At 38.0% G+C, this 6,994-nt stretch overlaps 1 pseudogene; it reads right to left on the bottom strand.

Moving 5' to 3' along the window:
* Nucleotides 1–2,646: 2,646 nt before the first annotated feature.
* LOC124075847 (large ribosomal subunit protein uL23-like) lies at nucleotides 2,647–4,804 on the bottom strand (annotated as a pseudogene).
* Nucleotides 4,805–6,994: the final 2,190 nt, after the last annotated feature.

Here is a 6,994-nt window from a genome sequence, read left to right as displayed (position 1 = left end):
TTATACACCCCTCAGAAGTTTCACAAGCTTTCTAACTAAACAGAAATTTTAATAGTATTTTTTTGTATGTGACAGAAATGTTATCCCTTAATATCTGATTTTCTGTTTGTTGACAGCCTCAGATTGTTGGCTTGACAGATACTCAGAATGATGTGACATAGAATATTGTGTGATATCTTTGAAGACATTTCTTAAAGAATAGTGTTCAATTTTTAGATATACATAACAGTGTATTTTGACATATTTCACATACATGGAGTGTAACTCCCCATTTTTGTGGTTGTACATGGAGTTTATTGATGTATTCCTATATGAACATAGGGAAGCTATGTCCAATTCATTTACTGTTTTCCCTTCATTCCCCTTTATCTAATCCAATAAACTTCTATTATTCCTTCCCTCCCCTTATTATGGGTTAGCATTCGTATATCAGAGAGAACATTCAGCCTTTGGTTTTTTGGGATTGGCTTATTTTGCTTAGCATGATAGTCTCCAGCTCCATTCATTTACCAGCAAATGCCATAATTTCATTCTTTATGACTGAGTAATATTCCATTGTGTGTATACAGCAAATTTTCTTTATCCATTCATCTGTTGAAGGGTACCTAATTTGGTTTCATAACTTGGCTATTGTGAATTGGGCTGCTATAAACATTGATGTGGCTGATTCACTATAGTATGTTGATTTTAAGTCTTTTGGGTATATGCTGAGGAGTGGGATAACTGGTCAAATTGTGGTTCCATTCTGTTTTCTGAGAGATCTCCATACTTCCTTCCATAGAGGTTGCACCAATTTGCAGTCCTCCCAGTAATGTATGAGTGAACGTTTTCCCCCACATCCTCGCCAACATTTATTGTTACTTGTATTCTTGATACTTGCCATTCTGACTGGAGTTAGAAGGAATCCCAGGGTAGTTCTAATTTGCATTTCTCTAATTGCTAGAGATGTTGAACATTTTTTTCATATACTTGTTGACCCATCGTATTTCTTCTGTGAAGTGCCTGTTCAGTTCCTTTGACCATTTATTGATTGGGTTATTTTTTTTTCGGTGTTTGATATATATAATTCTTCATATATCCTAGAGATTAATGCTCTGAGGTTCAGGTTGCAAAGATTTTCTCCCATTCTCTAGGCTCTTTTCACATTTTTGATAGTTTACTTTGTGAGGAAGCTTTTCAGTTTGATTCCATCCCATGTATTGATTCTTGATTTTACTTCTTGTGCTTTAGGAGTCTTATTCTTTCTTCCCCCTTTTCCCTTGGTTCATATTATGGTTGAGATATGAGGCGTCCCCCAAATGCTCATGTGTGAAACAATGCAAGAGTTTTCAGAGGTGAAATGTAGAGTATGAGAGTTATAACCTAATCAGTGATTAATCCCCTGACAGATTTCCTGGGTGGTCTCTGTAGGCAGGTAGGGTGTGCCTGGATGACTTTGGAGTTTGTTTGGTCCTTGGTGAGCAAGGGTCTCTGTGCTTCCTGGCTGTCATGTTTGGAGTAGCTTTCCTCTGCCACTCCCTTCTGCATGATATTCCGCCTCACCTGGGGCCCAGAACAATGATGTTGGCAGATCATGAACTGAACCTCTGAAATGGTGAACCACAATAAACTTTTCTTCCTCCAAGATGTTCTTACAAGCTTTTTTGGTTACAACAACACAAAGCTGACTAAAGACATGTTCTTCCTGCAACATTGATATGAGGTCAAATCACTATCTTAGACAATGAGAATAAAAGCCATAGTCTAAGTATAAGCAGCAGAAAACTAGAAGCTTTCTGGTAATTGATGATGTTAAACCATAAAAATGGGGGACGCCTCATATCTCAACCATAAAACCATAAAATTTGGGGTTTCCAAAATTTTATGCAAGAGACCAGGTTCTTTTCTGTTTGAATTCTTTTATTTTGTAGTAATATTTACATAATTTATATTTTTCAAAATGAACCTGATCACATGTTTCCTATCGTAAGAACTGATTTTTCTTACATCACAGTGTTTCTGTGACATGGCCAAAGGTGATCGTAATCTTGTTGTGATTAGGTGTTTGTCAGGCAGAGACTTGTTGCCTGTTCACTCTGTTGTTGGCTCCTCTGGTTACTTGGATCAACTTGGAAGCAATCCGTGGGAACTGATTATTACAACTTTAAAGTTACAAAGTCAACTCCTTTATGGTTTAGTATTAGCATGTCCTCTCCTGTTCACCCATTCACTTATTCATGTATTTGTTCACTCATTTTCAATAAACATTTCAAAGAAAAAGATGAAACCTAATTCTAAAAGCTAATCTCTTGTATAAGATTTTATTAAACTAGGCTTTTATTTCATACAAATTTTGTTTCAGTTCATATCTTTCCTCCAGTTATCTTTTCCCAAGTATTTATGAAGTCAGCTTAGAAATGCACATTTTATCTAGTGGTATTTGCAACCAGTTGAGGCATCTGTCTTTTTATCTGTCCTTCTCTAGTCTTGTGTAGCTCTGAGGTCTCCAACCTCTATCAAAACTGACATGGAAACCATTGTGGGTTTTGGGGAGCAGATGCTTTCAGAGTAGAAGGGAAAATGCCATGGGAAGAAGTAATAGTGTGAATAAAGGAACCCATTGCAAGTCCAACTTTTTCTTTCTGTTGAAAAAAAGTATATTTAGAATTAGCCAGCTGGAATGTGTTTATATGATCCCAGTTTATTGGCAATGTCCAAAGTATCATAATTAGGAGATAGGTGAACATCTGCCTTTTCTCCATCAGGCCTGGTCAGGGTGTTGACTTTGGCCACATCCGCGTCATAGATCTTCTTCACAGCCTGTCTGATCTGGTGTTTGCTGGCCTTGATGTGCACAATAAACACAAGTGTGTTACTGTCTTTAATACTCGTCATGGCTGGCTCCGTGGTCGGGGGGACTTGATGATGGCATAGTGGTCAAGCTTGTTTCTTGTGAGGCAGCTCCTCTGAGGATATTTGGGCTGCCTCCGGAGCTGCAATGTCTTGAACTGCAGGAAGGACCTTCTTTTTGTATCTGGGGATGACTTTCAACACTGCCTTCTTGGCCTTCATATCTTTTGCTTTGGCTTTGGGTTAGGTACCATCTTAGTGAAAGGGGCACGTCTACTTACCCTCCTCTCTCCAAAGCAATCACCACCATCTTGGCTGGCTTAATGTGCCAGCTTTCTTCTTTATTTCCCTTTTGCGCTTCATCAGTCCAGTTAATGTTAAAACAAAATTAGGGATCCTGTATGTCCTCTGTAGTATTTATTGATTGTTTGATCAAGTTCTTATCAACTCAATCAGTTTTGACTCAAATTGAAAATGTGAGAAAGGATCATGACTAAGTTCTTGGTGCTGGGACTTCTGAGGCTGACCCTGGAGGGATCTAGAAACTCAGCTCTAATTTCTAACACATACATGACTGTGGCTTAAATCGGTAGTTTGTGCCATACACATACGATGGCACCACCTCCAAGTAGGAGCCATTTGTATCCTAGATGTTGATGCATAATAAGGAGAATTTCCTGGTAGATGTTCTAGCAAAATTAATTCATTACCATGTTTTTAGAAAAGGGCATAAAGTGTTCTGAGTAAGAATCTCATTTTTCTTATTTTCACAATGCTACCATGGGGACAAGTGGTGCCCTTGTGACCACTTGAGTATTGCATTCTAGGCATATGAATAATATTGGGTAAAAATGTTCCCTGTTTACAAATAAAGCAGCCTAATTAAAAATAAGTCCCTAGAGAACTATATATAGCTAATATTATATCAACACCACTCAATATTTTCCTTATCTCACTGCATTCATTCCAAAACTGTTTAATATTTTACAAAAGGAGAATGTCCAGTTTTAAATACATATACTCCAAACACATCCACATCAGATCTCAGCTCTAAAGGGGTGAGACACACTCAATGGCAGCTTTCACCTTACCATATACCTGTTTTCTCTCGTGGATGTGTGGACGTGTAGCATTTCGGCAGTAGAACCCAGGCAGCGGGAATCAATAAACATGGGGTAAGAATCTTCCCAAGTCTTGCTATTAGGAAATAACCCCACTGATGTAGGTTCTCACTGTTTGTAAGCCAGACCCTCAGTGTTTTTTTTCTTAAGATCAGGCTGACTTCTTATTCATCTACGGTCAGATGGGACCAGCCACCCGGCATTCTCTCTACTCCCTCCATTTATCACTATAGGCTGAACATTTGGGGAAGTAAATTCTTTGGTTTATTTCATTGTGGAAACTTTAGGGGGGAACTTTATACTTCTTGCTTGTGAGTATGGAAAAGAGAAACTTACCAGGTGTAATATGCTAAGGCAAAACCATTATCTAAAATAAAATCCATTTTTAATATTTTGTAATCCATCATCCTTGGAATTGTACTAATTGGTCCTGGAATACACTTAATCAGCATACAACTACCAACTGGAAAGAGAAAACCAAATCCATTCATCTGCATTCTAAAGAAAATTACCAAGTTACATAGGATTAGGATTAGAGTTTGGTAGTTGTAACTAATAGTTTACATTTTCAATTGATTGCAAATATAAATTTACAATTTCTGTCTTTTGTTCCCTCTTAAAGCCTGAACTTTCCAGTCAGAAAACTCGTATGTAAAGTAGTGCATTATTTCCTTCACTCCATGCGCAATTGTCTGTGCTTTAAAGAGTTGGTTCATGACTGAACTTTCAGGGTCAGTGTGCCCTCATAAGGTGGCATCTCTCCATGTGCCCAATTTTCCCTGCCATATTGTAAAATCCTCCAAGGCATTCTTTATGTTTAAAACCTTTTTATCCATCCTAATGACACCTAGCATAGTGCCTTACATATGACATTCAGGTGTGTGTCAAGTTATATTAAAGCTCTTCTCTTTTTTAGAATGTGAAAAGTCATTGTTAACTGTGACAGCGATTTTTTTTTTCTTTTTTTGCCCTTCTCTGGAAAAACGACTTACTCAGTTAAAAGTTTTAATTGGTTGCCTTTTCTGCCCTATTTAACTGTTTCTTATTCTTTGGAAGTATTGACCTATCTTCACATTTTCTATCATGTCTTTGTGTGTGTATAAATAAATAAAATATACTATTTTTTGCCCACTTTCTATTTAAACATTTCCCTCAATTAAAAAACTCTAATGCTTATACTGGAACTGCTGGTCAGTGAGTGATACTGCCATTTTATTAGAATATTAGTTGCCCAAGGGTAAACCCTTGAGGCTAGTTAACAGCTCCCTCCGGCCATTTCACTTTCTTGGAGTCATTTGGAATAATTCAGGGTGACTCAAGGATACAGGTTAACTTTATTCACCTTTGGCAGCTTTTCCTAAGTTATTTCTTACGCCACTTCCAAGAAGCAGTGTTATCACCTTTTTGGTATCACTGTACCCGAGCTGTGAGGTTTAGTTGAAACATTTGGCTAGGCCTTAATACATTACCCAGATGTGAGATTTCCTACATATCCAGTAGTCAGGGATTATCTGATATACCCTAAAGCTTTCTGCTGCAGTCCCCACCCCTACCCCAACATTTCCCTTTCTGCGTGCGAGTGGCCAGTGTGTGCTGTGCATCATTGTAGCCCTTGACTCACTAGAATTACCTTTAAAGCCGGAATTTTCTGCAGGATTTTACTCTTCCTCCTCCTCCTCCACATTCTCCCAAATGTGTGGGTGTGCTGATTTGCATGTGTGCAGACACATATGAACACATCCACCCACTACTCCCTTTATGACTTTGTACCTTTGAGGAAATGTGTTTTTATGTTTTTCTGAAGAAAAATTCACCTGATTCCTTGTGGCAGGCAATAACTGTAGACCGTATAAGAGTGTGTACAGACGGAGACCAGAGAGAGCAAGATGGATTATACATGGGATGAAAGGATAAACAGTTACCAGGAGAATTGGTGATTCTGATCCTCATATGCATCATTTACATATAATTCCCTTTGGAACTCCCCACTTCTGATATTTGTGGAACAAACACCTAGTTTTTCTTTTGAGACTCTGTTAAATTTAGGGTTAATATTCCAGAAAGTCTTAAAATGTGACTGCAACCAATTTAACTTCTTGAATTGCTATGCCCTTAAACATTTTTATATTGACGAATCAAGTAAGGTTAAAGGCATCTCCCCCAAATATATTTCTGCAGAGACTTTTTTTTTCACTTTGCTTTTATTCTGGAAGGATTTGTTGCATTTGGAATTTGGTGTCTGGACTTCTCGCCCAATTTAAAGTATCCATTGTGAATGATTTTATCCCTGTGCCTGAAATTATAAATTAATGTCAACTAATAGACTCTGTGATTTATTGGCTATAGCTCAGTAACATTGCTCCTTTTATTTTATTGAAGTCAATTTTGTTAAGCTCTGCTAAGGCTCATGGAGTCCCTCTGGGGCATAGCATTAGCCTAATTGTGAATTCAGAGTAAACCCGTTGAACCACTATGCGTTGGTTTATTATCAAGTGTAGAAACATGGTGAAAATGAGCATTTTTGTCAACCCTCTGACATCTAACAGATTTTTTCCCGGGTTGAGTAGCAAAATACCATGTCTAAGTCTTGGGTAAGTCTTGTCTTCCCCTGAGGCTTTTAAATATTCACGCTATGAGCATTTCTTACATCAAGTCAGTTCATTACCCACTATGTATCCAGCTGTTAAATAGGAGAGGGTAAGACTGAAGGACAGAAGTTCCTGTCCTAAGCCACTAGAATGTAGAATGTAGATTACACCAAGATGGGGACTGTTGTCCTTTTTTTTCCTCCTAGGTTTCTCCAGTATCTAGAACATGCTAAATATATATATGACAATGTCTCAAATAATGTCAAATTCATGAACACAGTTTCACAAAGATTATGGAGTTGCCTGAACCTGAAAGTATTAGGGTATTTTACCACTGTTTTCAGAATCTGAAACAAGAGCAGGTGGTGGGGTTGGAGTGGAGAGGGTTGGGTAGATATTGCTTAAGCTGATGGCTGGCACATGGATTTGTGTGTCCTTGGGGTTGGGAATATATTG

The sequence above is a fragment of the Marmota monax genome, unplaced genomic scaffold (assembly GCF_021218885.2).
Source record: "Marmota monax isolate L192 unplaced genomic scaffold, Marmota_monax_Labrador192_F-V1.1 WCK01_AAM20220418_F8-fsc00088, whole genome shotgun sequence".
NCBI classification, from domain to species: domain Eukaryota; kingdom Metazoa; phylum Chordata; class Mammalia; order Rodentia; family Sciuridae; genus Marmota; species Marmota monax.
The sequence above is the reverse complement of the archived record's forward strand: the minus strand, read 5'-3'. Positions and strand labels throughout refer to the sequence as shown.